This window comes from Arachis hypogaea, chromosome 12 (assembly GCF_003086295.3).
Source record: "Arachis hypogaea cultivar Tifrunner chromosome 12, arahy.Tifrunner.gnm2.J5K5, whole genome shotgun sequence".
Lineage (NCBI taxonomy): Eukaryota > Viridiplantae > Streptophyta > Magnoliopsida > Fabales > Fabaceae > Arachis > Arachis hypogaea.
In genome coordinates this window covers 82,973,050-82,982,470 of record NC_092047.1, presented here as the reverse complement: position 1 = coordinate 82,982,470, position 9,421 = coordinate 82,973,050, and the positions used below count along the sequence as shown (strand labels likewise).

At 39.3% G+C, this 9,421-nt stretch overlaps 1 non-coding gene across 1 annotated transcript; it reads left to right on the top strand.

Annotated features, from left to right (window-relative positions):
• The first annotated feature begins 1,116 nt into the window (after positions 1 to 1,116).
• Positions 1,117 to 1,225, top strand: LOC112731984 (small nucleolar RNA R71). Its single transcript, XR_003167728.1, has one exon. It is a non-coding gene; the product is annotated as a small nucleolar RNA R71 (small nucleolar RNA).
• Positions 1,226 to 9,421: the final 8,196 nt, after the last annotated feature.

Genomic DNA, 9,421 nt, shown 5'->3' with positions numbered 1-9,421 from the left:
CTTGGATAGAAATTTCTTTAGTAGGTGCTGAACACCCAGTAGATGTGCCTTTACTGGCGGTCAACACTAGTTCTGGTGGTTCTTTGGGCATTGAACGCCCATCATGCATCCCTTCACTGGTGTTCAACGCCAGTTTCTTTGCCAAGTTGGGCGTTGAACACCCAGTAAGACCTTCCTTACTGGCGTTCAACGCCAAATTTCCTGCCAGTTTGGGCATTGAACGCCCAGTGAGGACTTCCTCACTAGCATTCAATGCCAACTTCTATGCCAGCTTGGGCGTTGAATGCCCAGTGAAGTTTTCCTCACTAGCGTTCAATGCCATCTGGGTTTCTCCAGATTCGGCCTCATCCTCAGTGGTGATGGCCTTGCATTCTTGTCCTGGGTTTACTTCAGTATTACTAGGAAGAGTGTCAGGAGGAGACTCAGGGATTCTCTTGCTTAGTTGACCAACTTGTACCTCCAAATTTCTAATGGAGGATCTTGTTTCAGTTATGAAACTATGAGTGGTCTTAGAGAGGTTGGAGACTATAGTTACTAAGTCAGAAAGGCTCTGCTTAGAAGTCTTCATATTTCCTTGAGAAGATGGGAATGGTGGCCTGTTGTTGAACTTATTCTGGGTTCTTCCACCTTGATTATTATTGAAGCCTTGTTGAGACTTCTATTGATCCTTCCATAAAAGGTTAGGATGGTTCCTCCATGAGGAATTGTAAGTGTTTCCATAGGGTTCTCCCATGTAATTCACCTCTTCCATGGTGGGTTGGTCAGGATCATAAGCTTCTACTTTATAGGAAGCTTCTTGAATGCTGCCAACTACAGCTTGTATTCCAGTCAAATGCTGAGAGATCATATTGACCTATTGGGTCAATATCTTATTCTAAGACAATATAGCATTCAGAGTGTCTACTTTAAGAACTCCTTTCTTATGAGTTACCCTATTGTTCACAGGGTTTCTCCCAGAAGTGTACATGAATTAGTTGTTTACAACCATCTTAATAAGTTCTCATGCTTCTGCAGGTGTTTTCTTTAAGTGGAGTGATCCGCCTGCAGAGCTGTCCAATGATATTTTAGACATCTCAAAAAAACCATCATAGAAGATGCCTAGGATAGACCATTCTGAGAGCATGTCAGGAGGACACCTCTTGATCAGTTGCTTGTATCTTTCCCAAGCTTCATAGAGGGATTCACCTTCTTTTTGTCTGAAGGTTTGAATTTTCACTCTGATTTTGCTCATCCTTTGAGGAGGAATGAATTTGGCCAAGAAAGCATTGACCAACTTTTCCCAAGAGTCTAAGCTTTCTTTAGGTTGAGAATCCAACCATATTTTAGCTCTGTCTCTAACAGCAAAGGAAAATAGCATAAGTTTGTAGACCTCAGGATCCACTCCATTGGTCTTAACAGTGTCACAGATTTGTAAGAATTCCGACATAAATTGGTATGGATCTTCCAGTAGAAGTCCATGGAAGTTACAATTCTGTTGTAGAAGAGAGACTTACTGAGGCTTAAGCTCAAAGTTGTTAGCTCTAATGGAAGGTATGGAGATACTTTTTCCATAGATATCATAGGTAGGTTGACGTTGGGATTTTTGCCAGTAAAGAATTTTATAAAAATAGTCACGTTGTAGATATAGTCTCTAAACCAACAGAAATTCCTTCGTACAAACGTTTTGGTTGTCACAAGTAACAAACCCCTAAATAAATTGATAACCGAAGTATTCAAACCTCGGGTCGTCTTCTCAAGGAACTGCAGGGAAGTATGTTCTTATTATTGGTTATGGAGATTGTAAATTGGGGTTTTGAGAATGAGGAGTGAATAGTTTAATTAGCGAATAAAGTAAATGAAGAACAAGCAATTTAAATGGCAAGTAAAATAAATAAATGACTGTAAATAAACTTTTGGCAAGGTATGAGAAACTAGAGGTCCTATCCTGGCTTTCCTTATCAATGATGATGAGAATTGAATCTTAATTTTGCTTTGTTAACCTTTACTAAGATAAAAGAAGGTCAAGGGATTAATTGGATTGATCTTCGGATCCTATTTTATTTTCTAAGAAAAGATTGTGATTCTTGAAGCTCAATTCAATTAACAAAGATAACAATTATCAAGCATGTTTGAGTTTGATAACTCCTGAGTTACTGATTTCTTAACCAAAACCAAAAGGAGAAAAGTAAATCTACTGGAATAAGAATGTCTTCAGATTGGGAATAATTGTAACTAATAAATAAAAGAAAGCAATATTAACTGAAATAGCTCAAATAACATTAATCCAAAATAATAATCTGTAACATGGAAGAATTCATAAATTAAATTGCAAAAGTAAATAATCAACTAAAGTAGTGAATAAAAGTAGAAGAGAAGCTTGAAGTAAAGGAACATTAAATCTGGGATCAAGAGTTACTCCCGAATTAAGAGAAATCCTAAATCCTAATCCTAAGAGAGAGGAGAGAACCTCTCTCCAAACTAAATCTAACTCATCCAAACTAAACTAAAGTCGTCTCTCCATGAATGGATGCATTCCCTCACTTCATAACCTCTGGTCTATGCCTTCTGGACTTGGATTTTGGCCAAAAAGGGCTTCAGAAATCGTTGGGGGCGTTTTCTACAATTTTTGGTGCGTGGCCTCTGTCACGCGTCCGCGTGGGTCACGCGGTCGCGTCATTCGGAGCTTTTCTTGTCACACGGTCGCGTCAGTCATGCGGCCGTGTCATATGTGTTTTGCTTAAGGCGCGGTCGCGTCAGTCATGCGGCCGCGTCGCTGTTGATTCACGCTTGGCATGCGTCCGCGTCGCCCATGCGATCGTGTGGATGCCAGTTTCTTTAGAAACTCCGTTTTGTGCTTTCCTTCCATTTTTGTATGTTTCCTTTCCATCCTTTAAGTCATTCCTGCCTTAGAAGAACTGAAACTACTCAACACACTAGTCACGACATCGAATGGAATTAAAAGTAATTAAAATAATTAGTTTTAAAGCATAGGAAACATGTTTTTCACATACATCACATAATGAGGAAGGGAGAGTAAAACTATGCAATTAATATGAATAAGTGGGTGAAGGATTGAATAAATCACTCAAACTAAGCACAAAATATATCATAAAATATAGGTTTATCAACCTCCCCACAGTTAAACAATAGCATGTCCTCATGCTAAATCCAAGGTGAAAAGTAAGGTTAAAGTGATGGAATGTCATGTAATGCAATCTAATCTAAATGCAACTACCTAATTGAATGATGCATCATGCAATTCTAATTTTTATTCACTTGTATATATAAAGCTTGCATGTAGTTAAATTAATTCACATTCTCAAGGAGTCATGTATATATATAGCCAAACCTATGTGAGTGTTATTTAAGTATGGGAAATTGTGGGAACAAAGGATAATAAAGGAATGAGTCATGATAATATACTGGGAATTTGGATAGTTACTCATGTGAAACTTTAAGAATTAAAACTCTATGTGCATTGATAAGTTATGTTCATTTTTATGCAATATATATATATATATATATATATATATATATATATATATATATATATATATATAAGGGGACAAATTACCCCAATGCCAAGTTAAGAATTCAAAAGATCAATGCATGTATGATAAAATCAAAATAAAAAGGTTGATACATGAGTATGGATGTGAAAGAGATTTCTGGGTAGCTAGGTGTGAATTTTAGAAGTTATATAGAATATATATAGGTTATGTTAAAGCTTGGGTTAATTAAAAATTCAATTTATAAGCTTACTTAGCCATATATATCCTTACCCTTACCTTGACCCCATTACAACCTTGAAAAGACCTCATGATGTTTGCATTGGTATATTAAATGTTGTTGATTGGTTAAGAGAAGAACAAAAATTAGAAAGCATGATTAGAGAAGGATAGAGTGATGACCCTATACACTAGAGAGACTAGAGTGTACATACATTATCAGTGAGGGTTCCATGCTTGAATTTCTATGTTCCCTGCTTTCATGAGCTATCTTCTTGCATTTTTGTCTGTTCTTACTGTATAAGAATTGAGTTAGTGGAATTTGATTTGTAATTGTTTTGAAGATCTTATTTACTTTTGATCAAGTGGACAAAAGTCATATAGTTGCATTCATATATATAGATTGCATTGCATTTCATAGGTTTTACATGTTCTTACTCATTTATTTCATCTCCTTCAACTAAGCATGAGGACATGCTAATATTTAAGTGTGGGGAGGTTGATAAACCACTATTCTATGGTTTATTTTGTGTTTAATTGTGTGGTTTTATCATGATCTTTGCCCACTTATTCATTAAATTAGCATGCATTTACATTCCCTTCCTAAAATTATTGCATGATTGAAAACTGCTTTCTAGAGACTTTTTAATTACGTATTTTATTTCTCCTTTATCCCATTCGATGCCGTGATCTATATGTTAAGTGTTTCAGGCTTTATAGGGCATGGATGAGTTGGAAATTGGAAAGGAAGCTTGCAAAAATGTAAGGAACACAAGAAATTGAGGAGATGACCAACGAGAAGTGACGCGGCAGCATGGACGACGCGACCGCGCGGAGAAGAGCAAATCGCAGTGACGCGGCCGCATGGATGACGCGACCGCGCAGCATGGAATAGCATGAGTGACGCAGCCGCATGGATGACGCGACCGCATGGCAAAGCAGAACGCCGAATGACGCGTCCGCATGAGTGACGCGATCGCGTGACATGCGCGATCTGCATAATCTGCAGAATCGCTGGGGGCAATTTTGGGCCCCATTTTGACCCAGCTTTCGGCCCAGAAAAGCAGACTAGAGCCAGAGAACATGCAGAAACCAGAGAGAAGATTCATTCCGCATAGTTTTAGTTTTGAGATCTAGTTTTACTCCTCCTCTAGGTTTTTTCTCTCTACACATTCATAGTTTTTTTTAGGATTTGTTATGTTCATTGTTTTGCATTGGGATATTGAGAAGAGTTATTGCCTCATCAAGACTTCGACATTCTAGTTCATTCTCTTCACTTGTCTTTCACTCTTCCATGTTCCTTAATTTACTTAATTTTACTATTGGATTATTTTAGCATTTATTAATACAAGAATTACTTTTATTTTTAATTAATCCTTGATCATTATTTATCATGTCTTTCTTTAATTCCTTTTCTTATGTTATGAATTTTACATTTACAATGAGCGAGTAGTCCCCTAACTTGATGGAGAGTCGATGAAAGGAATCCTTGAGTTGGAATGCTCAAGAGAAAGATTGTAATTGTGTTTATTGTTGGATTGCTCTCTAGTCACTAACACCAATCCTCCCAAGAGTGGATTGGAACCTATGGATAGAACAGCATTCCAACTTGTTTGACTTTCCCTTACTTAGTAAGGGACAACTAAACACAATAAATCTCAATTGGCAATTAATCTTGAGAGTACTGCAACAAGAATAGGGCTTCCATCTAATCAACTCCCAGTCAAGGCTTTTATTTAAATTACCTAATTTCCCCAATTTAATTCCCTGTTTACCCAACTCAACTTCTTTCGAAAACATCTGATTAATAAAATAGCACACTTTCCTGCAAACTCGTTGGGAGACGACCTGGGATCCATACTCCCAGTATTTTAATTTTAATTTTGTGACACCCTTCTAAATTGATAAAGCAGATTTCTGGTTGGTTGAGAACTATACTTGCAACGCATATTTTATAATCATTCTTAATTAGCCAATTTCCGCCCACGTCAATTTTTGGCGCCGTTGCCGGAGAATTGCAATCGTGTGCCTTATTATTGGTTATTGTAAATATTCTTCTTTTACTTGTTTATTTGTTTTTATTTTTCCCTTTTATTTTCATCAGCTACTATGAATTCTCACCCCTTTCGCTTTGAGTTTGGTTCTAATGTTATTGAAAGGAATGAAAGTTATAACAGGAATATGCATCAAGGTCAAACCAATCAAGGATGGATGGAGCCAAGAGGACCTAATCAACATGGCTGAGAGTCTCGAATCAGAGCTGGAAAACATCTTTAAAGATGTTTCGCCTGACTTAGAGGATTCAGAGGAATTGAAAGAGCCTCTGAAATTTCCTCAGGGAGAGGAAAAATCTCCTAAACTCGAGCTCAAACCATTACCACCATCCCTGAAATATGCATTTCTAGGAGAAGGTGATACTTTTCCAGTGATCATAAGCTCTGCTTTAAATCCACAGGAAGAGGAAGCACTAATTCAAGTGCTAAGGACACACAAGACAGCTCTTGGGTGGTCCATAAGTGACCTTAAGGGCATAAGCCCAGCTAGATGCATGCACAAGATCTTATTGGAGGACAATGCTAAGCCAGTGGTTCAACCACAGAGGCGGCTAAATCCAGCCATGAAGGAAGTGGTGCAGAAAGAGGTTACTAAATTACTGGAGGCTGGGATTATTTATCCTATTTCAGATAGCCCCTGGGTGAGTCCTATTCAAGTTGTCCCTAAAAAGGGAGGCATGACAGTGGTTCATAATGAAAAAAATGAACTGGTCCCTACAAGAACAGTTACAGGGTGGCGCATGTGTATTGATTACAGAAGGCTCAATACAGCCACAAGAAAGGATCATTTTCCTTTACCATTCATAGACCAGATGCTAGAAAGACTAGCAGGTCATAATTATTACTACTTTTTGGATGGCTATTCAGGCTACAACCAAATTACAGTAGATCCCCAGGATCAAGAGAAAACAGCATTCACATGTCCATCTGGAGTATTTGCTTACAGAAGGATGCCTTTTGGGCTGTGTAATGCGCCTGCAACCTTTCAGAGATGCATGCTCTCTATTTTCTCTGATATGGTAGAAAAATTTCTAGAAGTCTTCATGGATGACTTCTCAGTATATGGAGACTCATTCAGCTCCTGTCTTGATCACCTGACACTGGTTTTGAAAAGATGCCAAGAGACCAACCTGGTTTTAAATTGGGAAAAATATCACTTTATGGTGACTGAAGGGATTGTCCTTGGGCATAAAATTTCAAAGAAGAGAATAGAGGTGGATCAAGCTAAAATAGAGGTAATTGAAAAATTACCACCACCTGCCAATGTTAAGGCAATCAGAAGCTTTCTGGGGCATGCAGGATTCTATAGGAGGTTTATAAAGGATTTTTCAAAAATTGCAAAACCTCTAAGCAACCTACTAGCTGCTGACACGCCATTTGTGTTTTACACAGAGTGTCTGCAGGCGTTTGAAACTCTGAAAGCTAAGCTGGTCACAGCACCAGTTATCTCTGCACCAGACTGGACATTACCGTTCGAATTAATGTGTGATGCCAGTGATCACGCCATTGGTGCAGTACTGGGGCAGAGGCATGACAAGCTTCTGCATGTCATTTATTATGCTAGCCGTGTTTTGAATGATGCCCAGAAAAATTACACAACCACAGAAAAAGAATTGCTTGCAGTGGTTTATGCCATTGACAAGTTTAGATCATACTTAGTAGGATCAAAAGTGATTGTGTACACAGATCATGCTGCTCTTAAATATCTACTCACAAAGCAGGATTCAAAACCCAGACTCATAAGATGGGTATTGCTTCTGCAAGAGTTTGATATAGAAATAAGAGACAGAAAAGGGACAGAGAACTAAGTGGCTGACCATCTGTCCCGGATAGAACCAGTGGAAGGGGCGTCCTCCCCCTCTATTGAGATCTCCGAAACTTTTCTGGATGAGCATTTGTTCGTCATTCAGGAATTACCATGGTTTGCAGACATTGCAAACTACAAAGCTGCAAGGTTCATTCCCAAGGAGTACAGCAGGCAACAAAAGAAAAAATTAATTACTGATGCAAAGTACTACTTGTGGGATGAACCCTATCTCTTTAAGAGATGTGCAGATGGCATAATCCGTAGGTGTGTGCCTAAGGAAGAAGCACAAAGGATCTTATGGCATTTCCATGGGTCACAATATGGAGGTCATTTCGGAGGTGAGCGAACAGCCACCAAGGTCCTCCAATGTCGTTTCTACTGGCCTACACTTTACAGAGATTCCCGAGAGTTTGTACGTAACTGTGACAGTTGCTAGAGAGCTGGTAATTTGCCTCTCAGTTATGCCATGCCTCAAAAAGGAATCTTGGAGATTGAGCTGTTTGACGTATGGGGTATTGATTTCATGGGGCCTTTCCCACCATCATACTCAAACACTTATATTCTGGTGGCAGTTGACTATGTATCAAAATGGGTTGAGGCCATTGCCACACCCACCAATGATACTAAAACAGTACTAAAATTCCTCCAGAAACATATATTCAGAAGATTTGGTATCCCTAGGGTACTAATCAGTGATGGGGGCACTCACTTCTGTAACAAACAGCTTTACTCCACCATGGTCCGGTATGGGATTCGCCACAAGGTGGCAACTCCATATCATCCACAGACAAATGGGCAAGCTGAAGTCTCTAATAGAGAACTGAAAAGAATCTTGGAACGGACTGTAAGTACCCGTAGAAAGGATTTGGCACGAAGCTTGGATGATGCTCTGTGGGCTTACAGAACAGCATTCAAGACTCCTATAGGGACCTCTCCATACCAACTTGTGTATGGTAAGGCTTGTCACCTGCCCGTGGAACTGGAACATAAGGCCTACTGGGCAACTAGATTCCTAAACTTTGATGCCAAATTAGCTGGAGAAAAAAGATTGCTCCAGCTGAATGAGCTAGAGGAATTCAGATTCACTGTTTTCGAAAATGCCAAGTTGTATAAAGAAAAATAAAAAAGGTGGCATGACAGAAAGCTGTCATCTAGAGTCTTTGAACCAGGACAAAAGGTTCTGCTATTTAACTCTAGGCTCAGGCTATTCCCCGGGAAACTGAAATCCCGGTGGAGGGGACCATATGTGATTACAAGTGTATCACCATATGGTTATGTGGAACTTCAAGACATTGATTCTGATAAGAAGTTCATTGTTAATGGACAGAGAATCAAGCACTATCTTGAAGGCAATGTTGAGCAAGAGTGCTCAAGGCTGAGGCTAGATTAAAAACTCAGCAAGGTCCAGCTAAAGACAATAAAGAAGCGCTTGCTGGGAGGCAACCCAGCCATGGGGCATCACTTCCTCTAAGCATTTTGCCCTATTCTTGATTTTATTTGTTTATATAAAGTTCATTGATACTAAGGTAAATAGTCAATTGTATAAGTTTACAGGGTTACAAAAGGATTTTGCATACAAAACAGAGAAAAAGAGCTCACTGGCAAGAAAACGCCAGTAAAAGTCTGTTTTGGGCGTTCAACGCCCAAAAGAAGCATCCACTGGGCGTTGAACGCCAGTAAGGATAGCCATCTGGGCGTTAAACGCCAGAAAGAAGCATCTTCTGGGCGTTGAACGCCAGAAAGAAGCTCCTTCTGAGCGTTTAACGCCAGATTTACAGTGTGCTGGGCGTTCAGAAAAACGCCCTGTGACAAAGGAGTTCCTGGCGTTCAACGCCAGAAAGAAGCAACAGCTG